Genomic DNA, 26,449 nt, shown 5'->3' with positions numbered 1-26,449 from the left:
GATTAACCTCTCGAGCAAGAAACGACGAGCAGATATCCTCTCGTTACACCAAAGAACAAATCATTATCCTGCTAAAACCCGAAAAGAAAAAGAACACCTGATTCTTATAAGAAATTTCATCGTCGGGTTGCTAGAAGAGTGACGTGCAAAGTATTTAACGATAAATATTCTTTAATAATAAAATCTGAAATTGAAATTAAACACCGAACAATCGTTAATTCAGAGAAATTTGCAAAATATAATTTTAAAAGTGAGCTATTTGTGAATAAAATCTGAAATTGAAATTAAACACCGAACAATCGTTAATTCAGAGAAATTTGCAAAATATAACTTTAAAAGTGAGCTATTTGTGAAGACCGCCACGGAGTGGCCACGCACTTAGGCCTGGCGACTCTTGGCCCTCGAGGCGAAGAATCGAGAGATGTTTTTCCAAACATCTCCGAGTTTGTTCGTCCTCGAGGACAAGAGTATTGCCTCGGAAACGCAGGCCCGCGCCTCCACTTCCTGGGACTTTCCCAGGGGAAAGGGCCTTTGGTCGTAGACTTCCTTTCCACGCGCACCGTATCGCCTTACATCTAAAATTAGTTTAAGTATTATTGCTTGAATAGATATATTTTTGTTACCCACTTTGCGAGTTAATCACTTCCAAATATTTTTTCCCGAAGAAACATCGCTAAAATTACAAATAAGTTGTAAAGTAGGGCTGTTTTAACCCTTTGATAAAAACTTTTATCGACGATACTTGGAATTTTATGACAAAGAAATTTAGGTGAACGTTGCCGTCTAACAGGAGATTCTTAGAATTCTCCAGGCTGCTGTTAGCTAAGTAAAGCGTAGATAACTGCCGTCGTTAGAAACGACATTGATAAGCCTTCAAAGCGGCGACATGTAAAAGACACACGTTACCAAGGCGCATGGATATCATTTATCATTCACGAGCACACGTAGCCTACATTTGCAAAGCCACGAGGCGTTTTGCCCTCGAAAGACGCGTACATACATATACATACATACGCGTGAGTATCCCTCTAGTTAATTCGTCGCCGGGAGATTTTAACAGCCCCAAGGAGGCTTCTTTCCGTCGCGTTCTAAATTATTCCCAGCTCTAGCCAGTAGCCACGAAATCGAGTTGCCGCCAGGAAGCACCGAGAGAAAAAGTTACTCGCCAATTTCGCGGGGAATATTATTCAAGAACCCGTTTCACGTCGCTTCAACAATTCCCGCGGTACGTTTCTAGACGTTCCTTGCTAAATATGCGAAAGTGAAAACAACGTTAGCCGTTTGAGAAGTTGCGAAACAGGCCGGTTAAGCTGATACAGAGACAGCGAACACCAGCTTCATCTCTTTCTCGCTCTTCTTTTCACAGGAGACGAAGCTTCGTCCGGGATGTATTCAAAACGGATGCAACACGATTATCGATCATTCTGTAAGCTGAGGGGAAGGGGGGAAAAATAGGGTACACAGAGGAGAAGATATGAATTATCGATTTCGATAGGGTAAACTTTCGGGTGATGCGCTATCACCTTGCTTCTACGAACGATCAGGGGAATCCATCACGATGGATTATCCATTTTCGATGAAACCTGTCTCTCTGCTGTTTAAGAAATGAATTGTAGACCGGACCACGTCAAAGTGATTTACACGTTGTAAAACATTTGCCGCGTAACAGCACGCGACAGGACGCTACCCCGTGATTTACCTTATAGCGCGATGTGAAATTTGTTCTCCCTATCCCCGAATGTAATGGAAAAGCTACATTTATCAACGGGGCAAAGCGTCTTTTCTCCCGGCGCGGCGGCCAAGTTTCGCCGGGCTTTGCGCGCTTCCGCTCGAGTGTTGCTGTGTTTGGAAAATAGTGCACAGTTGTTGTTCCAACAGTTTGTCCATTGTAAATTTAAACATTGCGACAGAACGACGTCGGTGGGTCGATCGGGTATTAGAGGAATGTTATTTTAAACGTTACGCTGCTGTGGTTCAACGAGTGTTTCTGAATATCAAGACGTGTGTATTACGAATCTGATGGAAGTACACCTATCCCCCGATTTACACCGAAGACAGGTTCCTTAGAAAACCGTGTAAATCGAAAACAAACTAAAATGTGCATAATTCAGTCACAAAACATAAAAATAACGGTCTATTCGTAAAATGATAAAAATATAAAGGTATATGTATGTAATTCATTGTACATATAGAAACAAGAAGTATAAATTAAAAAATTTAACCAAAAATTTCATTACTGTTATCACTTTCGTCGACTATTAATCTTTTATTCCTGGTTGGTATCATGTCACTTTCATCACTCGATAGTACTTGATGCGATTCAAGTTCGATGTTAGATGAATTAGAAACAATTTCAGATCGGCGAGCCTTGGTAATGAAATCCGTAATTAACAATTGTGTTTGGTTTTTGATCAAATTTTTATAGACCTTGTTCGATTGTCCTTGTCCGGTCGCGTAGAATTAGAAACAATTTCAGATCGGCGAGCCTTGGTAATGAAATCCGTAATTAACAATTGTGTTAGGTTTTTGATCAAATTTTTATAGACCTTGTTCGATTGTCCTTGTCCGGTCGCGCAGCCCACCGGCCAGTAATGAGCCATAAACTAATAAACAGTCCTTTCCAGCCGTCTTCCTAGCCCCTAACAAATTCCTTCCCTACCTGGTCATGTTTCCTATCCCTTTCCCCTTTCCGGGTTTTTCCCAAATTATTTCAACTTTTGCCCACCACCTTCACCCTCACGTTCTCCTTCCACTAGTTTCCTAATATCCAATCACACCTCCGCATTTTTCGAGACCTTCTTTTCCACCACCTTCAACGTCCAACCAATCAGAACATACACCGACCCAATATATACCCACGCACCACCACAAAATAACAGTTCAAAATACACCCTTCATGAGAACAAGTAAAAACCAAAAGACACATCGAAAGTATCATTCCTTACCTCCGGAAACGTTCGTAAGGAAAAAACACTGTACGATACGCGGTGTCGAAACATCGGAGTGAAGAGTTACGATCTTCATGAACGCGCCGTATTTAGTAAAATAGATCGCGTTGCATCGCGAACTCGTGCAAAAACAGACCTCCTTATATTGAAACCGTGTAAATCGGGGGATAGGTGTATATTGAAATAATCTGTTCCTTTTCCCCCTAAAAATAGAGAAGAAAGAAATGGTCATTTAAATGCTCTTTATTAACCATTTAACTTATGATTACTTCCCTGACTATGCATCATTTACTGTTTTAGTGCTGTATTAGGTAACAAAAGCTCTAATCTGTTAGAGATTAATTACATTCAGTAATCCTCAGTCTTACAAATTAAAACTTAGGATTACGATGAATTTTTCTTACTAGTATAACTACTTTTCTCACACCTTCGTCAGAATCTCTGCCGTGTTATAAGTTGGGGGGTTTACGGAGACGAAGACGTGTCACCAATTGCTTTCTTTCTATTCTGATAAGATCTTTAAGTTGGAATATTAAGAAAGGTATATAATTTCCTATAATTTATTCCGTTCTTTGTCTAAGAACAGAGAAGAAAGAAGAGACGAAGAAATAAGAAGAGACAAGACCTTTAAGTTGGAATATTAAGAAGCATGTAACATAGAGGATTTCCTATGTTACAGTATGATAAGATCTTTAAGTTGGAATATTAAGAAAGGTATATAATTTCCTATAATTTATTCCGTTCTTTGTCTAAGAACAGAGAAGAAAGAAGAGACGAAGAAATAAGAAGAGACAAGACCTTTAAGTTGGAATATTAAGAAGCATGTAACATAGAGGATTTCCTATGTTACAGTATGGATCGATGGTCGTCTAAATTGACGAATAATGTCGCAAAATAATAACGTGCAATTTTGTTCACGGCGAATATTATGTAAATCTGATGAACCGTCGCATTGAACGCTAATTTCCCGCAATTCCATCAGGCTGAATTATCCGTATACAGCATAAACCGATCTGGCAAATCGTCGTCCCGAGCTTGAACGTTGAATTGTGCTTAAATTTGTGCTCTATTCTGGGGGTTTATAGCTGGCTCCTACACTAACAATGGTCGGAAGCTGACGCACCGTTTTGCACAGCCCTTGTTACTGTCCAACCTCGTATCCTTCCTTTGTTGATGCTGCGATCATGCGTTATTACTGTTAAGAGTGAGTAAAATTCAATTTCCATTAAGCATTAATGTCGAAATGAAGTTTTGCCCGTGCGTACTTTGTTTTCTATGGAAAGGTGTTTCGATCCCTTTTAAACGATTCGCCAATTATATGTGCCAATGAATGTGGAGTTGGTGATTTGTGATTTTAGATTTTTGGAAAATTATTATTATTGCTGTTCAAAGGTTGATATCTTCAAGCTTTGAAAATTATTATTATTGCTATTGAAAGATTGATATCTTCAAACTTTGAAAATTACTATTATTGCTAGTAAACGATTGATATCTTAAAGCTATAAAAATTATCATCCTTACTATTAAAGTATTGATATCTTAAAGCTTAAAAACTTGAGATTTTTGAAAAGTGTTCAGTAAATTAATGGAAGCTTGAATAGTTGGGGGTTTGATGCGAGATATAACTACAGTTACCCCTTCACTCAATTTAATATTATCATTAGTGTGGCTGCAGCGCGGTATTACAATTTTTACCGAGAAACGTGGTTTTTTTTTAAAGTGTACTGGTGTATATTACTTGTGTGTTTTCGTTTAGCTTAATTTATATCTTATATACAATTTTTTGGCGGGGGTGAGGAACGCGGATTGGTTTTTGAGAACTTCTGGAATTAGACCCGGAAGGGGTTGCTATCTTTCCATTGGATCCCCATTTGCTAGAGTCACCAGCAAGGTGACCGCCTACGATTGATCGTGGATCGCCAGGTACCGATGGGAACCTCGGGTGACGTCCGGGAATTTCCGCGTCCCTCGACCGTAACAGGTAATAACTTTATGAAGCGCCTTGACCTTACCAAGACATGCAAAATTACAATAAAAAATAGAAACGGCATTAAGCCGAAATTAAAGAAGTATATTGCTTAAGTTTAAAACATCGTAGAAAGTAACCGATGGCCGGTGGCTTCATAAACTTATTGTGTTACGGGTTCTTGGTCTTCTTCGCGCCTAGGGTCGCATCATAAACGTTGTTACAGTGTAACAAAAAGTATCGTTATCGATATTTCAAAATTATTTTCTAATTTCCCACAAGAAAGTAAAGCTTTTTCAAAAACCTCTATTATATTCTACTATGTGTCTTTTCTTTAAAAACTCTTTTTATCAGATATTGAAATTACATCTTATAAATTAACATTTAAATCACCTATACTACACTTTAGAGTTTTACCTTTGTTAAAGTATTCTTCAAGAGTTTTTCGCTAGTGTTGTGAAATGGAGATAATTGGATATACTACGTTAGCAAGAAGCTTCAAGTGTATGATGTCACTCATTGTTGGTATGATGTTTGTAATAAAGGTCTAAAAGCCCTTGTTTAGTTTCATGAGACTATATGAGAGCGGTGTGCAGGTGATAAGAGCTAAAACATTTGATAAGAAGGTGGTCGTGATTTAAGTTAAAGAAAATTGAACTATGTAACAGAATTCTACACTTGGTATTTAATAAGCAAAGTTATAAGCAAATAATTTAACAACACATAGCACTACAAAATTTAGAAGTATCAATAATACGAAATAAATAATAATTCCACAACTAATTTAAGATAAACCAAATAAATAAGAGACATACAATAAACTTTCTGATGAAAGTTTTGTATGTAATTTGCCCTAAATATAAGGAAGCCTGTTCTAAATTCCATATTAAAGAAACTTTTAACAAATAAATAAATTGGTGTACGAGGTAAAATATGTATGTACATGTTAAAAAATAAAATATCACAATAGCATGAAAACTTAGGAAATAAATAAATTTATTTATCACCTGTGATTCTTCAAGGTAATTTGTGGATCGGGTGGCGGAAGGGATATATTACTCTGCGTCACACATATAATATAAACACAAAACACTATTTATTTGTAGAAGAATATATATTAAATACGCATTGTCTTTCTGGACGCACTCTTTTACGCACCAAGAAGAACACGAACCACCCCGCTCCACTAGATGGGAAAAATCGATATCGATAGATGCTCTAAGAGGAAAAATCCCTAGGACCAGAATCGCCATCTAGTAGACTCTTTCGTCAATCAAAACAACCCCACATAATTAACGTCGTGTTAAAACATTTCAACAGAAAGTCTTTAACAATTTTTCAGTATTTTTCACTGTTAAATATCATTCAAATACAATCCTAATTGCCGTACATACTACTAGACACTATCCATAACAATAAGCTAACTAAAAAAAAAAAAACAAAAAAGAAATGTTTTGTACATTTATCTTCTCCTCTAAAATTATTAGTCACAGTTCAACTACTTACCTCCAACGAAACCTAGTTTCACATGGACGAATTTAGCCAGTGGTCGAATGTTACTGATACTATTGCTATTGTTTTTATCTCATTTCCCCCCTCCCCCCGTTCCAGCTCTTGTTAATGTACTTCTTGCTCTCCTTGATCTTCCCCCCTTTCCATCAGCCACCTCACCGACCGCTTTCTTTTCAACTTCCATAGCTTCTTTTTCTTTCTCGTTAGCGTGGCACTAGCATTTTCCCCCGTGCAACACATAACACTTCGAGTTAACGAGACTTCCGTACCATACCGTGACGACGGCTATGAATCAACTGAAGAACTTTTGTTGACTCTACGCAGTTCAGGTCAATTCTAAACAACCTTTTACTCGTAGAGACGGGACGATGTTTGGTGGAAACAATGGGGTGGGGGTAGTTACACGATCGAAGCGTTCCTGTCGCGTTGTTTATCCGTGTAGAATGTCCGACGTGGTCAATAGAAGCATTGTTTATTTTACACACAAATTACTACGGGCAAATATGAGTAGTCGGAATAAGGTGAAACGAATCGAACGATTCGGTGTTCGAGATAAGGACAAATTTCGCGTGGTAAGAATCTAAAGAAGATTGGTATTTTATTACTGTCTTTTGTACAATTTTAGCGATTAAATACCACTTTATCTTAGAGATTTATGTATATAATTACATTCACTTTTCAGATTTATCGTGAATACCAGTTTATCTTAAAGACAGATTTCGTGTGGTAAGAAGATTAATATTTTATAACCTATTTAGCAGTTTATGCGTCGTTAAACCATTATTTAAAAAAAAAAGAAGATTAATATTTTATTTCTGTCTTTTGTATAATTTTAGTGATTAAATATCAGTTTATCTTAGAGATTTCAGATTGATCGATTTGCAATTATTATTACTGCATCTCAAATTTATCAAATAAATCTTGAATAAATTAGTAACTAAACGCACGAATGAACTAATAAATCGCAACATAAAATAATGAACGTTTTTAAGGCATATGACTGAATTACAAAGTGAAATCTGGCGGAAGCACTGAAATAATCTGCTTTTAAATAAATTAAAAGCTAGCAGAAGCATTAAAATAACTGCTTCTAAACAAATTAAAAGCTGATTATTTCATTTCGACTGATATTTCAGTGCTTCCATCAGCTTTTAATTTATAACTCGCTACTCTAAACTATATAAAACGTTCTTAAAAAAATCCCCTCAAAATTGGCGAACAACCTTTCTCATCTAACAAGAGTGAAAAAAGAAATGCTCTTTACTGACACAGTCGATAAAACAGAACATTATCATACGTATCAAAAATTGCTTTATTTCCACACAGATGAAATGTTTAAACTCGAATTTCCTATGCTAAAGTACGATCGATTACCATCTGAATCCACAAATAAATTCTCCACGGTAATTAATAATTCTTAATTATCACTGTCCCTAGAAAATTCAGTAATACTTCGTTTAATACGCTCCAACATTTATACAACGTAATTTAACACTCATCTGATACCGCGTATTTTTCTTTCATTCCTGTATAACCAACAGAGGAGTTGGAAAAAAAATTCACGTATAGAACGTACGAATGTAAACAGAGAGAGGGGATACGCGCAAGACTTTCTTCACTGGCCGTCTCGTTTCCGCCATTTATCCCGAACACAATTTCACGATAATGGGAAAGTCTGCGCTAAGAGTCGTTGTTCTTGATACGCAGAATTGCAGGGTGCACCTCTTGCTGTCGCTTCTTTCTTTTTTTTTTTTTGCAAGGAACGTCGTTGTTTCCCGGTATAAAAGCGGGACAATATTTGCGCCTGTCGCGGTGGTTTTGTTCTTTCCGTAGAGGAAACACCGTGCACCCCGGTTCCATATTATACAGGCGGCTTTTATTGGAGTGTGCACCGTCCGCGACCACGAATACCGGAACGTAATCTTCTTACTGGACTATTTCCCCGTTGTTTCAGCCGTGTGAAATTTTAATATCGTGTTTACCCGTTCTAATGAACGATGCATTTGTGCCGCACCGGCGCCTTCTCGCTCAGATTTACCGTAATTTCCTCGCGGTCCCTTTCTACCGAGGATCGCTGAAAGTAGCACAGTTCCCCCGGATCGACAGTGTCAGATGTACCGTGTGGAATTGATTTTCGCTATTTCTATTTCTGCTGTTTCGCAGGATGAAATCTCTCCTGCGAGAGACGTACCGCTAGTTAGTTTCTAAAATCTGTCTACGGTCTTGGTCGGTATTGTTCGGCTAAGTAACAAGTAGACCGGATCCAACAAATGGTTATGACCAACAATAATGGAGACAGATGGTGGCTACGAGATGAACGATATTCAGTGTCGCTCTTTCTCCGTCTCTCTCTGTTCCGTGTGCAGTTGGATACCTCCGGTGAATTTTGAAAAGCTCCGATTTGGCCACGGATTATTTAGATTTATGAAAAGAATTCGGCGTGCGTTTGAAGTTGCCGCTGATGGAAAATTCGATATTGCATTGGACAGCTTAATTCTGCTCTACTAGAGTATTTATAGGGAATTATTAACACTTTAAGCGCCGGGCACGCCTAAACGCGTTTTCGCATGTTTGCGCAGAAAATAATATATCTCTTGAACAGCAAGAGGTTGAATATTTATATAATAAGTAATAAGCACCTATGCAAAATTTTTCAATGGAAATTGTCTGTTTCGCAAGAGTTATTTTATTTTATTTTGTACAAGTGCACGTTTCTGCAAAACTCGTAAATATTGCGGCGCTTTAAGTCAAGTTTCCAACGAAATAGCCGGCGCTTTGAATGTTAATTTATAGTTTTTGTAAATTTCTATTTAAGACTGTCTCGTACAAATTTTTCGAATTAAACTCTTTCGATGTATCGTTATTTCGTATGTTCTTGGATTTTAGTGATTTTTTGTTTTTTCGAGGAGAGCTAATAACGACGAAACGTGAAATTCCAGAGATCATTATGCTGCGCATACTTCTACTTGTTCCCTGTGTCCCAGATTTTTCTGAGATTTTGAACGTATTTACGTATGTGCTGTAATGCAAAGTAGATTTTATGCCGTAGTAACCTTGCACAGAGCTGTAATAACAGTTTCTGACATACTTCCGCAGCAGAGAATAAAAATTGATATTGTTCACTGTGCTCATTGTTGAACGATAAATGCTGATTGCTTTTTTCCGAACCGTGTCAATTACCGGTAGAGTTCGAAACCCAAGCGATCAAATTGTCCGCAAAAAGTTTCACCTCTGCTAGCTACTAGACACTTCCGAATAGTTTGAGACAGATGAACCTAATTCCAATTGAAAATGAATTTATTCATAGTTAGCTATTAGTAGATTGTGGATTTTTGCGCAAATTTCATGAATATAATTTGAAAAACAGAAGCTAGATAGGTGCGTTCTGTGTATTTTTGTGCCTTCAAATTTTCCATAAATGCATAAAAACCCGCGAGCATCCTGAGAGCTGTTTAAAGTGTATGTGCATCAGAAATTGGAAACTCATATTTATGCCCTTTAAATGAAGGATTCTAGTTTTTAATTTAGCCATATAAATTTCATTGTCTTTCATTGTTACGCTCTATCAGAAAATGATAATTATCGAGATCATTATTCGTTTTCACTGTTACGCACAGCACAGCACGTGCAGTTTTTTGAGTCATTAACATAGCAAGCTGAGGACCATCAAATTTCGCTAGCCGTTACCAAGGAAAATTGAATTTCCATAATAACTCGATCTTCGTTGAAACGATACTGGCGAGGAATCTAACATGTGCATCGTGTGAAATTGGTTTAATAATATGTTGTGAAAACGAGCGGATCATAGAGAGAAACAGGGAGTAAAACAGTAGAACCGCGTTGTTATTGATATTAGAGAGTGCGTGAGAATATTTGCGAGATATAATACGAAACCGTTGATCAGCTTATCATTATTCCTCTTTGATATTAGAGAGTGCGTGAGAATATTTGCGAGATATAATACGAAACCGTTGATCAGCTTATTATTATTCCTCTTTACGTGTGTTTATAGTTATTATGAAATTATTGTTATAGAATATATTGCTATTGAACTTATTATCACGTGTTACACAGCCACACATCGGTTGTACGAAACCTTTTAAATTTTTACCTTGATACACTGACCTTAATATTTCGTTGTATAACCATTCGCATCTATTATTATACAATAATGCTTGTAAACATTTAAGCATCGATTGTACTAATTTCTCAGCAGTAGAATATTATGTCAGAATGTTGGAATTATTATAGAATGTTAGAAATATTTGTTTAAATAGAAAACTCAGAATAGCATAGGAAATGATAAGCAGAAAAAGCACAGTGTTCAATGCTCTCTCTTAGAATTAACATACTTCATGTTACGAGCTCTTATGAATTGCTTAAAGTTGAAACGCCCCTAATGGAAAAAATCTTATTTCTTCTTACGAACTACTTAAAGTTGAAACGCTCACATATCAGAAAGTCTCTCAACTGTGTGCATATATAACTAATACCCGCAGTCCACTCTGAACTCGTGAGAATCAGAGTGTCCGCGGGTACGCGTAGTCCTTAGCTTGGTATCCTTTTGCAAAAGTGAGAATTTTCTTTGGAAAAGGATACCAATTACCAGGTCCCACCACGAGGAGGTGACTACGCAAGGGACCCGACAAAAACACATGCCCTACTGGCAGCTCTCTATTTTCAGAGATACGCGATTCTCATTTGTAACCAATGAAATAATTATATTTCACTTTAAATCGCGACGCTAATCATTTTCTCGTACTTGGCGCAATATTTCAAGATTCTAAAAATTTCGTTTCCTCGTAATTCCCGATTCTAAACTCCCTTAATAGGACATTGAAAAATGATAAATTCGCGATCACTCGAAAGAACAAACTAGCCTAACACAAAGTACTTAACGAGAAGCTCGAAGGACCTGAGTGATCGAGAATCATTCTAAGTTTCGAATCGACGATAGAAATTATATTTCATGTTACAAATGAGTCGCGTATCTCTGTAAGAAAGCGCTCACATTGTACTTGGTACAATTTTTCTATCTTATAGTTACTTATTTTATTTTATGAACTACTTAATTAAAGTTAAAATTAAATTTAAAACGCATCCCACCGATGTCCACCGTCGAGAAGAATATTTTCGATTGCCTTATGCTAACTTATTTTATCTTACGAACTAGCTAAAATTAAAACGCACGCATCCCACGTTGTCCATCGTCGAGAAGAATATTTTCGATCGCCTTATGCTAACTTATTCTATCTTACGAACTACTTAAAGACTATCGCTTGGTTTCTTACTGCAGCCGAAGAAATATGTGGATATCTGTGATTGATGGAAATTAACACATTGGGTTAGTGATAAGAAAAGTACATTGCAAAATGGAACAGGAGGAGAAATTAATTGCATATACAAACGGAGTGCTGTAAGAAAAGTATAGTGTTAAATGGAATAGGAGGATAAATCATTAGAATATCTTTATTTTATTGCATATGCAAAATCGTAGTAACAAAGTGCTGTAAGAAAAGTGTATTATTAAATGGAGTAGGAGGATAAATGATTAGGATATCTTTCTTATTTGTGGATAATCAGAAGGAGAACAGTGGAATTCATAGTAATACGCACATAAAATCGTACTGATAGAATTTCTATATAAACCTCTGATAAAGGAACTCAGAATCGAACTCGCGACAAAATTCATTTTAGAATTGGAGATACGAGCTCGAAATATTCGTCCAAAGAATGTTTAATTAACCATCGAAGAAACGTACAACTGACTATAGACACAGTCCACACAGGTGGACATTGTAAAATAGATTTTCTTCCTACCTCGAACCATTTTAGTATTTTCTCTTGGATCAAGAACGGCCAGGAAATTTATTTTAATTTTATTCAGTAAGGGAAATTGCGAGTTTATATCGTTGACGAAAAATTTCGATAGAACACTCGTCAGAAATTGCGAAGGAAGTATCGAACGAAAGCAGAATAGAAACGAAAGAGAACTTGAAGTCCCTATTATCAAACGCGATGTGACAATGCTATTATTTCGATGGGAACTAATAAATCGGGACATTTCCTGCAAAAATAAAGTACAAATTTGATTAAAAAGATAAACAATTCAGGCAACTTACAATTTGGCCACAGTTTCGTCCTCTCAGATCCATCAAGCCTTTGGAGATTACCTCAATTTCAGTCCTCGAGCCTTCAATTTTGACCCACGATTGACTTGGAAGCTCCTCTCAGACCCGTGAAACTTGAAATTCCCTCAGTGGACCCTTGAATCTTGACCAACAATTGACTTGGAACTTCCTCTCAGGTTCATGAAACTTGGAAATTCCCTCAGTGCACCCTTAAATTTCTCTCAGCCTTCAATTTTGACCCACGATTGACTTGGAAGCTCCTCTCAGACCCGTGAAACTTGAAATTCCCTCAGTGGACCGTTGAATTTTCATCCGACCAGTCGCAAAAATCATAGATTTCCAGAGACCCAACGCCAATGACCAAGACCCACCAGACTCGGGAAGCTGTGGAAGTGTCGCGCGAAATTGTGTACGGTTCGCGATTTTTTTCAAGTGTAGTTTAACCCGTCGAATTTCATTTAGTACCCGAAACCGCGACATTTTTATCATCCTCCATATTTCTGTGCAGTTGATTTTAGTTGGGACATTTAAGAAAAATTTAAGGGAGGTATGAAATAAACGCGCGGAGAAAAAGAAAAGCAAAAACAGAAAAAGGGATGAAGCTATTATATCAAACGTGACGCGACGTAATAAATTCTCGTATCGATCGAAAATAATGGGTGGATATTCGTTACGAAAATTGACTCTAAATTGAATTAACGCGGTATACTAATTGGGAAACTCTAATAAAGGGTGGGCGTTTGCACCGAGTAGTGCAATAGACATCCATCCAGTTCTTCTTCTTGGTGGTTCAGCTTCAAACATGCACATGCACACACATATATAACCAATCACCAAACCCAAAAAAATTCACTCACAATTCGCAGATTAGGCAGCTGGGCTCTGCAACGTAGATTTTGGCTGCATTGCCTCCTTCCTTCCTTCCTCTCAGATCGTCATCCTTCCACTCAGATCCTTCGAATTCCTCGGCGTTGATTTCCCAAGACTCACAGACTCACAAAGTGTGAGTCACTGTGGAATGGACGACGCGAAAAGTGTACGAAACGCGATTTATTTAGAGAGGGAGAAACCGTGAATTTATATTACTTTAGATTTTACTATCGAACGAAACTTTCTCGTAGAACGCGAGTGAAAAATTGAAATAAACGCGGCAGAAGAACAAACGCGAATCTTTCTCGACTTTACTGGGAGGAACTGTCAGTTAAACGCGGAAAAATATTCAATGATAAGCGAACTAGGGATAAAGCTATTGTCTCAATACGCGATTCACTGACTCTAATATTTCGAAAAATTGATTATTAAGTGCGAGACACTAGTGAGACGGTTGAATTAGGGGCAATAGACAATACAACTAACTACATAACCATATTCCCAGAAAAAAAACCCATTTTTGTCACTCACAATTCGCAGATTAGACAGCTGGGCTCTGCAACGTGGATTTTGGCTGCATTACTTCCTTCCTTCCTCTCAGATCGTCATCATTCCAGTTCCAGTTCATTTTCCAAGACTCGCAGACTCACAAATTGCGAGTCACTGTGGAATGGACGACGCGAAAAGTATTTCGAAACGCGATTTATTTCAGTTTTATTTAGTAAAGGGGAAACCGCGAATTTATATTACTTTCAATATTACTATTGAACTAAACTTTCGTAGAACGCGAGAACAAACGCGAATTGAGATCCTTTTCGATTTTATAATAGAAGAAAATTTGAATAAAATACGCGACGATAATTGGGGAGGAAGTATCAGTTAAACGCGGGAAAATATTCAATAATAAGCGAACTATGGATGAAGCTATTGTTTCAATACGCGATTCGGTGACTCTAGTATTTATAAAAATCAATTCGGAAAATTACGGTAAACTACTGAGACGGTTTAATTAGGGTGGGCACAGTGCAACGAGTATAGTCCACTCGTTGCAAATCACAATATAAAATACAATAATTCAACTAACTACTTCATGCAAATCATGCAAATCCTTGGATAGCTGTGAATTATTAGTTTACAAAATGACAAGTCGTAAAATCAATTCAATATCAGAGAAAATCATAGAAACATTGGAAAAATAATAGAAATTCAAGAAACTGAAAGAAAATTTCAAATTCAATAGCTGAAATAAAAGTAAATATTATTAAGCTGTAACGACAAAGTTTTAATTAATTTCGATAAACACCTGAAACGCCAAAGTTTTCATTAGTATAATAGAACCTCGAATTCGTTTGAAATCAACATCCTATTACTACCTCAAAATAAAAATCTCGATTTCCCTAAACTCTCAAACTAATTTCGCGATTTCCGATTCGAAGGGGAATATTTAAAGACCGATAATAATTTATTAATAAATATCGATACTTGGAATTTACTAAAATTAATTTCAAAATAAAAATTTCATGTAGAATATCCAAAGTCTGATAGCACTTCTCCATAAGCATTAATAAATGCAGAACCAATTTAGTTTAATTTAAAAGGAAAAAATTCAAAGTCTAATAGTAATTTTCCAAGTATCGATAATTGAGAATGCTAGTATATGTTAAGTTTGAGAAGGCAGAGTGTGTATAGGGTGGACATAGGCTAGCTAGTAACCCTCGACCACTCTATTCACATCTCAGAACCTTTAAGACTAATTTGCCGCGAAGTGTCTATGGCCCAGTATAAAGGGTGAATGAGTTCCCGCGACCTCGGCGGTCTCTTATATACCTGCGGTACCCTCTCCCCAAAATCATTAGCAAAATTGGGCGCGAAACCTCCTTTTACGCGCGAAATCGACTACTTTACGCGGGAAACACACTACTTTTCGCGGGAAACCGATTACTTTTCGCGGGAAACCGACTACTTTTCGCGGGAAACCGCCGATTCTTTTGTAATTCTGTTTTGTATTCTATGGTAATGTTATAATTTATTAATTTTCACAATTTTTTGTTATAAATTTATAGTTCCAATAATTTGTTATTACACTATGTGTTATTATTCATACATTTTTGCAACTTTCTTTAATAAATAATTGGGTTTCAATGGTTTTATTACTTTCTCGTGGTGAGACTAGGGTAAAAGGATTGAAAACTAGGTTGACCAGTGGTCATCGATTAAAGGTAGCCAGAAAATTTTCATTATTCTACAACAACGTTTCACATGTATCGACGAAAGTCGTTTTTCCCAGATACCAAAGAATATCCTTGCATTCCATAAAATCCTACTACAAACTGCTGTTCTAACGTTCTTATTATTTTCTCCTAGCGAGACTAAGTTCGTAACGATTCAAAATCAGGTCAACCAGTGGTCATCGATTAGAAATAACCACAGTAAAGCTACAATTATTTTAAATAAATTTTTATACAAATCAGAAGTTTATTCGATATTTGTTTGTTGTAATTCCACGTCATAAATTATGTCGCATATTTTCTCCACTTTAAACGAAATTTATTATTCTATTTACATATTATAACAGTTACAATTGTATACATTATGCTGGCCGGCGTTATTTTCTCCGCGAATCCTGCATCTACAAATGATTTAATACCAAAGCAACGTTCGTATACTACTCCAACCTGATCTACTTAAATTCGTCTTTCGATACGGCGTATTCATTATTCCGCCTCGATATTTCAAATTGTAAAAGGACAGATGTAGTATACTCTCGAGCAAACGGGACAAACTAATTGCAGAAAAATTCATCAGTTAGTTTTTCACGCCTGCCGGTAATTGTGCTGAGTTTGACAAAAATAATCTGCGACGTAGTGGCAGACAGTGTGCAATTTGACATGGAATGGCTCGAAACGTGCTGTCCGGTTCGGTTTGGTTCGTTGAATGTGTAAAAGGCCTCTTGGTGAAACAGCTTGTGAATGTTTTTTCCCGAATATCGATGGAGACAGATGAAACTCGAATACGATCCTGTAACTTACCGCGGTCGGTTGACCATCAATATCCTCCTGGTGAATGGTCCCTATGCGGAACCGCGTGAACATTATTAACCATCAACCTGCGAAATATTAGTTTCAGGTCCACGGTGTTTTTCTTTTCTTTTCTTTTTGCGTAATTCTGTGTAATTACGCGATAAACAAAGGAAGAACGTTAGTTTCAAAATCACCCGCTAATTTACGGTAAAATTGAATCCGCTGCTAATTTTGTATAGATTTGAAATTGACGTTGCGGAGATCGATAGTATTTTACCTTATTTCGATTGATTTGAACGAGGAAAAATTGGTTAAAATATTCTTAAAATTGCTAACTTTATTCTGGAAATTGTACAGTGATTCGAAACATTTGACCGGTAACGTATGTACACAGTTAATAGGTATTAGGTCACTTGTCGAATGTAAAGCAAATCTGAACAGTCGTTACAGAATTACTAAGTTCCGAAAATATTAATCAACTTAGAAAATTAGTCAATTTGAAATTATTGAACTTAGAGCATTATTCAACTTAAAATTACTCGACTTAGATAGTTATTCCAATTAAATGTATTCAACTTAAAATTATTCTATTGTAGGAGGTATTTAAGGATAGGAGGATAGTGCGTGATCTGGGTTACTTAGTACCCACCCAGTAAGTTCCTTTCTACACTTTACTGACTGACTTTTTCTGACCAACTGCTTGACTGACTCTCAGTCACCTCGCGAGCTTCCTTCTCACCCTCTTCTTTTTCCTCTTTGGTTACCTCCAACTTATTGGTTGTAACCAATTAGGAATTTTGTCTTTAACCTGTCGCTGGTCCTTTGCGCCCTTGGCGCGCTTTTTCCAGGACCGCGGCGAATTATGGTGGGGGCGTGTTGTCCGCTGTAGCGCATTTGGCGACGCCACGGATTTTCCTCCAGGTCCGGTACTCGAGACATGTGGCCTGGGCCCGTACGCGGACCTTTCGGCAACCCTTGGTTCACGACCTGGCAAATTGCTATTGAGACCGTTGGTGAATGTTTCTACAAAAACATGCATTGTTAGATTTACTAAACATTAAACAGACTGAAACGGTTTTCTCAAAAACAGCTTTGCTAGCGCACGTGATAAATCGTGTTGGTCGTCCGCGCGGCAAATGCTTGCTTCTGCACTACAGCTGGTCGCCACACTATTTAGATAATTGTTCGACTTAGAAAATTATTCAATCTAAAATTATTCAACTTAGAAAATATTTGTTTCCATAAATATCCTGCTATTGTGTTATCAGTGGCTGGGATGTTTTTCCAGCGTTTATTCCATGTGCTAAAATAACGAGTGTGTGCCGATATGTAGTATTAAATCTGAGGAAGAAATGTAATTTAAATGATATACAGTGGTGCACACATAAGCGTCCGTCGCTATCCCCACCGATTCTTGAAAATAGGACGTCGGAGTGGAGTTCGAGCGTGCCGAGTGAAACAAAGTAATTCCATATCGACTCCTGAATGTGAACTAACACTTGATGTATCGGTATCCCACTCAGACACATCTCCTCTCTTTTGTTTAGTTAAATTCGCAGAAGTCACCTATCCCTATGCATACACTACTGTAATACTTTCTGCAAAAACGTAACGGATGTCTATATATTAAAAAAAATAATGTAACACTTATATATTTGCACAGTCATAATCGTTCCTCATTGTTGGTAATTTGGCTCGTATATGCATGTGACGTGATACAAATTATTCTGCGAAAGATGACTGTTAACCTAACGAGGGTTCTATGCCTAGTGACTAAAATAAAAATGATCAATTTTACATACATCTATATGTACATGTATCATTCATTTCAATTATTTGGTAAATTATCAATTTCACGTGACACACAATTTGATAAAAATATGATACGAAGAAAATATTTGTTGCAGTAAATACCGCGTTATTGCTTTCTCAATGGTACATGGTGTTTTTCCAGCGTTCATTTCATCGCATGCTGCTTCAAAGAATCAACTCGATAACACTTGTGAGCATGTGTTGCTGACGCACGTGAAGCAGTTCAACGTGAAAAAGCTATCCTGCCATTGAAAACCCTCTTTTCACGAATGTACAGAGCTTTATATGTATTTAATTCAGCACGGTTTATCTGTGTACACTTTGTTACGTCGTACACACCATTCACTGAAATTTCCTTTCATAACATGTGAACATATTTCAAAATGTGAAATATTTCAAACGAAAAATTATATTCGTCGACACGAAATATTCTAATCAAATTGATTTTACCGCAATAGTAACAGAATATTAGTATTTCGTTTCCATATCTGTATTACTTAAAAATGAATTCCACCTTTTGCAATTATTTCTCAATGCTAGTTCAATATTTGACAACGGATTAATTCACGTCGATTAATTACGCGAAAGTCGAATTTCGCAAAGACTCTTCATAAAAATGAAACAAACTTGCCGTTACCTCGTCGATCATTGTACTCCGTCGAAGTTTCCGCATCACGATCGTAAGCTCCAGGAGGATTTTCATTCGCAACGCTACTTTACCGCAGTAGAATTCTATAAAGCTCCGTCGTTTCTGCGCAGATCAGCTTCTTCGATTCGTAAGAACAGGGTTCCGTGCGAAATTTGGGAAAAACCGACTCGGTCGATTTTCCAGATTTTTAAAAGGTCGACGTAACACCTTCAGACCTCTCTTCCCGTCAGATGACGTGAAATATTGAATTCACTTCATTTCTATCCACTGGGTAATCCCATCCGAAAGTTCACTGGCACGATCTTACGTGGCTCCGCGAAACTTCGGCGAATGGTAGGGAATAGGTTTGTTAAATCCGGCTTTCCCTTCGGAGCTACTCTTCGTGGTGCGCGATTAAACGAGAATTACCAATCTATAAAAATGAACGTCTGAAGGGATGGAATTATTCTGTTAGAGTGACACTGATAAAAACATTACGTTCTCGCGGTTCGAAGATTTCACGTCTTAGCACGGGATTATGTGATTACTACGGTTCAATTGTTTCATAGAACATAAAATATTTGCGGCATTAGTCACAAGTAGACTGGGGATTTTTACATACTTTTGTGAATATTATTAAAAAAATAGAAGGTAGATAGGCAATTATTTTATTCACTAAATATTATAACGAGTTTATTTATATATTTTTGTTTATTCTGTGTATTTTCGTGCCTTCAAATTTCCCGCAAATGCATAAAAATCCGCAGTCTAGTCGCAATATTTTCAAAATGCTTACTTTCGATGTTCGAAAGGAAAAAGTGGCAATCCTCGAATTTTTTAAATTCAAATGAAAATTCTTTCACAAAGGTTGCAAAACTTTGAATTATCTAATTTTATCACACCTTTTGTCTTATTTCATTTAATTACGAGGAATTTTTCCCTCCGAAGCAGAGTGATAGAGGCAAAGTGTATCCTCTGAGGTTAACCGCATAGGTTCAATTTAAACTTCAACGGATTTTATCTCGCAATGATAAGCAGACAAAGTTTCGTTCAAAAGACGTATTCGAAACATTTTTCTGCACTATACAGGAATAACGAGTATATAGAACTTTGTTGTGCACGCGGTACATATTTGCGCAAGGTAGACAAGAAAATCGGAACAGCTTTATTGCAACGCAACGATTCGAATATTTAGTTTAGAAACATTATGATATCCTATCAAACACCGCTAACATAAATCTGGGCCTTTGAGGAATAATACGTTCAGTCATATAATACGTCAGTGTCAAATCATTTTCCGCCGTCACTTCGTAACTATACTTTACTGTCACGATCGTTAATTAGCGCGATATAAAGAAAAAATCGAAAATAACATTATAAAACTGTGTTGCAAACAGGTGCCTAAAAAAAAACACCGAACAGCTGTAAAGTTCAATTTATGAAAATTTTGCCATTTGAAGAAGAAAAGTGACAAAGTTTTCTACTTCACCCCAAATGCACTCCATCGTTATTCATTTAACTCTCTCAATCTATACAGTATACGTGCAATAGTATCGCTGCACGCGTATCGAAAACCAATTTTTCTACGGCAAAACGCAAAGTATGATAAAAGCAATTATTTTATCCGTGTAAAACCATACAGCAAGGTAATCGATGTTTCGCAATTTGATTGCTGTTAAATCGCAACAAGCAGACGTATCAAAGTTACCGCAAGTAATTCCAATTTATTACCTCGACATACGAACGAAACGCTTACACTTGAATTCCGCTGAAAACCACTTCCACCGATCATTATTTTTTTCACCCCTTTGATCGTTCATTTAGCGTTAATTTCGGCAAGAATCCGTTCGAATAGTGCCGCGGCGATTTTTCTTTCTCTCTTCCTCCCCGTTTTCAATTATCATCCGAACCGGAAATATTCCCTAATCATAGAACGTTTACTGTCTATTTGTCGTGCTATCAGCGTAATTTCCGGGGCGCTACCCGTTACACCTACTGATATTTCCAATTAAGCAGTTCGCGAGAGCTGGCAACGCACGTGCAACGTAAGTTATTAACATTAACGGCGGTATCGTAATGGCGCCGAATGCCGAAAACCCGTGCCCGGTGTTTCTAACACGAGTTCTCGAATTTCGTGGAAGCCGGGGGTATTCCCGTGCAACCAAACGGGCGCATCGAGTACGCAATTGATTGTATTTACGAGGTTGCAGCAACCTCGCCAATTGCTGATACGAGATACAGCGACTAATGAAATTTATACAGAGAGGCGTTAGTCAAATTCGTGCCGATTTTTCTTGTTAGAGTCATTAAGTGGAGCAAACAATCGGACGTGTTTATTTGCTTAATTTTCACTGCGTTCTGCTCGTTCCTGTCTTTTTTCCTTTTATGCCGTTCGATGTTTTGCGAAACATAACGTACTTGAGATTCTTCGCTCTACAATTAACGTTTCAAATGATTTGAAACGACATTTTTTTTAATACAATCGTAACTGTAGCAAGTTTATTTTATTTTGAGGATCGAATGGAAGAAAGTATGATGATCTGATATTAGAAATTTGTAAAATGTAAAATATCGTAACTATAATAGAATATTTGTTTGTTTCACTTGTCGTATACCTCTCTCCTATCTCTCGTTAGTTTTTAGTCATCCTGCCTCCTTTCCTTAACTAAACAAATCCGCATCATCCTAACGTTAGTCACCCCGAAACCTACACCTCCACATCATCCTTTACTCATCGCTGAACCTAGACCTCACCGCCTCTCCCTACATTGACCTCTGAAACCAACCCCTACTCTCGTACTTACCGAAGCTATATCTAGAAACCTTTTCCGTCGAAACACCAGATTCTTGTCTAGTGACCATCACGCACCGAACGTCACCGAACTACGAATAAAGTCGAATAGTACTACGCGTAGAACAGCATCCTTATTTCGCCCAGTTTCCGTCAGGCTCTCCTACCGCGTACCTATTGAAAATAATAACCCAACGCAAGGAATCGCGAGCCGCGGAATACAACAACTTTTCATACGGTTTAACTTGAATGTTTGATTTAATTCGGCGTTAAATATACAGAGTGTGCCAGGTAAAACAGGCCGCCTGATTATCTTCTCTGGAGAAAATTTTCCTTTCATCTCGTTCACTCTTTGAGACCACTTGAATTAGGTGTAAAAATTGTCTCCTGCCACCGTAGCTAGAGAAGATAATCAGGTGGCCTGTTTCACCTGGTCCACCCTGTATAATTAGCAATAAGAATAACTGGAATTCCAAGCGTTCAGATTTCTCGTATTTATCTTGAAAATCATAAATCATAGAAAATCATGAAAGCTTGTTTCAGCTTAAAAATGAAGCAGCGAATATCAATCGTGCTTTTATTTGTAGTAATAAATTGCACATCCCCAGATTAAGAAAAAAAGAAGAATGTTCGCGATCGCGAAGATTGTTATGATCTTTTCCGGCGCAACGGAAAGAATTGGTGATCTACAGGCACGTGAAAGTGATCAATCCCATTTAAATACCGCGTCGATTAAGCGTACTCGTTCGCAAAGAGCAGCCGTGCCTCGAGCCAACTCCGGTGAAGTGCACTCACTGCTGAAACGAACAGTCGACGAAACCGGAGATGTAAAGCGTTCGAGGATAATTGTCGCCGGAAGGAGGCGAGCTTGTATCGGCGTCGAATTGAATTGCAATATTGGACCGCGATTCAGTTCTTTGCGTCGTTAAATCGCGACGAAATTATGCATTAGAATAGTATGCAAATGGCGAACGAGATCAGAATTTTCATCGAGCTTTCTGGTGATTCGTTCGCGGATTTGTAATCTTCGAATGCGCGCTTGTGACGAGGATTCTGACGTTAGGAGAGTGGAAGTGACAATGTGTTTTAACACGATGGAAAATACGAAAATTTGAAACATTAGAAAGAAAAGTAAATACGTTTTGAGCTCGTTGAATATTTAAAAAAATATCTAATTAAGAAGTACGATACTTTCGAAATCATAAGTAGGCATCCCTGTTATCAATTTGGAACAGCTATTTGACGATGATTTTAGTATACATGAAATTAAAAATTCTTTAAATTAGGAAAAATTAGGCTTACGTTTTCTTTCTCAGATTTCTTGTGAAATCGAGTTTCACAGCAACGAAAGAATGAAAACAAGCGTCCAAAACAGACTCAGACTGCAGGACAAAGAATTCCTTGCTGTTGACATAAAGAAGCTAGTAGAACGATGGAACAAGTTTCGAAAAATAGGAGAACACATTAAAATCCATATTAAAATAACAGTCGTTTCTCTCTTCACTTACTGAATGACCCTCGTAAAAACCATCTCTAAGAACGCTTTTTAACTGATCTTCTGTTAACCCTTTGCACTCCAATGGCGTTGTTATGGCGACACGCGTAATTACTTCGGAGAAGTTTAAAATGTACAATCCAGGTTTCTCATATTATTAAAATAACGCAGCGTAAATATTAAAAATCTTTATTTCCCAAACAAACCTTCAGGTTTTCCCTTCGCACTCCAACGGTGCTGTAAAATTCAGGTTTCTTATATTATTAAAATAACGCAGCTCTGATATATGAAAAACCTTATTTTTCCAAAGAAATCTTCGGGTTTCCAAAAGATCCACCGCAAAACTATACCGAAGTAGTTGATTAATCTTACCAAAAAATGCTCACAGTACAAACGGTTCATTTCCCAACTAATCCGCAGTTCCAACAGAGCCCGAAGAGTGTATCAACTCCGTACGAGCCACCCTTCACTCGTAAATAATGTCGCGCAACCCTTCCGATACTTTCCTCGGTGAACGTTAGAAGAAAAAGAGTGTCGCAAGGGTGCCGAACGGGGAATCAGTTTGCAGCTTCGAGAATCGAATATTTATCGATAGAGCGGGGCCCGCCGATGCGGAAGATGAAAGTGTCGGCGAAACTGTTTACGCGGGGAACACGGTAAAAAATGCGCGTACGCTCGAGCAGGGGTGGAAGAGAACCGGGCGAGATATCGATTTATAGATAAAACCCCGGAACGAGGACACACGGTTTATACTCGCGTAAAGATAAAACCCTTCGTCGGATTTCGTGGTGGAATCGTTGTCGAAAAATGGCGTGCGTGATCATACTTTAACCGCGCGTTACGTGAATACGTCCCTTGGCTTTACGGACTTCCGTTATTACCAAAGACTCCGCGGATCTATGATATTTTTACGCGATCGCAATAAGACCGCATGTTTGCCTCGATCCTCTCCCTCGTCTCGTGCCTAAATTTTCATCCGGGGATAATCGTCCTGGATCTTATCGCGATGACATAGCAGATGCGCTTGCTTTGAAACTTTGGTGCTACGAAAATTTCGATTTTCTTTTTTTAGAGGTTTGCTGATTTGTGGAGGCAACCTATTATCTGGCAATCTTTCCTTTACATCCGCTGTAGTTTTCAAGATATACAGAAAAACAGGAAAATAGTTATTAACATTTGAAGGGTGTTTTCATCCTGAAGAACGAAAAAGTATTGTAGGAAAAGAAATATATTTGGTAGAGAAAAATAACTACAGTCTACAGCCCTGTCGTCTCTACGTCTCGATCCGAACTCTCGATCATCGCGTTCCCTGCCCTCTAACACCTCTTCCTCGCTTCCACACGCTCACTCTTTCTCTCATTCGCACTTCGAGACTCGCAGCAGAACGCGTTTCGACGTGTCGCCACAGTATTAAACAAGGCAACTGTTCGATACTTCTATTTAAGTCTCCTACAAACTTGTGTATTATATTTTAGAACATCCGCGGTTGCTAAGATGGCTCGGGTGTCCGTCTCGCTCGACGGCGAAAGTGCCCTCTCCCGCGTCCTATCCTGCGTTGCTCCGAAAAACCGAACTGTCCTGGGAAAGGGCTTACTTTATGGCATCCTCAGGTATCCGCGCGCTTCCTCTTCCGGTGACCCTGGGTGACGAATGCCAGGCCACCACTTCGCCGCTTAAATCTCGCATTCCTTACACCTGCAAAGTTTTCAGGGTAACGAAATTCTCTTCTTAGTTGTGGCTTTGAAAAATTGTGACGTTGCTACTATTCTATCCGTAGATTAAGTAATTTGTAAATATACGAAAGGAAGTTTTGCTTTATGTCTAGATTTATGAAATAATCGACGTCACTGAGAAATGGTCAAATTAAACTGATTCGAACAAGTACAGATACAAAGACTTAATGTTACAAAATACTGTACAGTCGAAGTGATCAAGTGGCGCAGGAATATTTTCTCGTCTCGAAACAGAATATCTTTCAGCACGGATTTATTTCGTATTCAGAATTATTTACACATTAAATACGTCTATTTAAATTGTCCGGCATCGATGGTTGAATGATTGCAATATTTCTGAACTCGATGGTAATTTCACGCTGTCGTTGAAATTCGCGGATCAACGAAAATATCCAATCAAACGTATACACCGGGGATTGTCGTCAATCTTCCTCCATAAAAATTCAATCGAAGTTTAAAACAACAATTTCACGAAGTTACGAATTATTCACACACAGAACGACGTTAAACTTCCAATTCGCAACAATTATTTCACCAGTTACCTTACGCATACTCCAAGCTCGTTCATGTGTTAATCGACAAACAACCAACACCGCGTATCAATCTTCGCAAGACCAACACAATCGAGCCGGGGTGTGCGATATCGGGTTTTTAAGGATTCGCGAACGTTCGAACCGCCAGTAGTACGAGGTGTGTTTAAGCAGTCGCGATTCCGGACTTTCAAGTTGCCGGTAGCCGAGAATTTCGTGGGAAGCTCTTGTTTCCCAGCTACGGTGCTTCACTTTCAGCCGAGTTAAATGTACCGCGTTCGAATTCTACTTCGTCTACAGCTTTCCCTTCCTACGGCCAGATAATTACATGTACAGGACTGTTAATAATTTAAACGGCCGCGGTCAAAGGGACGTGAAAGTCGACAACGAACGTTTACGAGGTGTTTTCGCCCCCGTAGTCCCGCTGGAGCGGCGATGAACAACGGTTGTACAAGGAATTATCGTGGCCAAAGAACACGACGGACATGCACGTTCCGACGAATTAAAGCTTGCAAATGAAATTTCTCCGATGTTAGAGCCCCGTGCTGACTTGGCAAGTGTTGCATCAAGCTTCGCGGAGATTAATTTGCAACGGGTTGCAGAGCTGCTTTAGCAACAAGTCGACGAAATCGAATTGCAAGTCCGCGTTGAGGCCAATATTCGTGTAAAATCGTTGGGACCTCGTTCGACGGCGCGTCTCGTTATTCTATTTTGTCTCCGTTATTGCTTATCTGGGGAAATTGTAGGAAGAGCTACTTTTCCTTGGGAAATGATTATTGTTCTTTCTTCGTTTCTACGATTTATGTAATTACCGAGTATACTTGATTTTGTGTGTAAATGTTTGTGCCTGTTTTTTCTCCCAACTCGTTTTTAAACCACAATTATTCTTTTTGTATTGTATTAACTGTAAGTTATATATAGGAAGAACAAATTTATTTATTAATTTAATTGAAAATTTTCTTCATGAATATTAATGTTTGTTTATAAAAATTTTATTTGTAAAAACAGTTTTC

This window comes from Habropoda laboriosa, unplaced genomic scaffold (assembly GCF_001263275.1).
Source record: "Habropoda laboriosa isolate 0110345459 unplaced genomic scaffold, ASM126327v1 scaffold92, whole genome shotgun sequence".
NCBI lineage: Eukaryota > Metazoa > Arthropoda > Insecta > Hymenoptera > Apidae > Habropoda > Habropoda laboriosa.
This window is presented reverse-complemented; position numbering follows the sequence as displayed.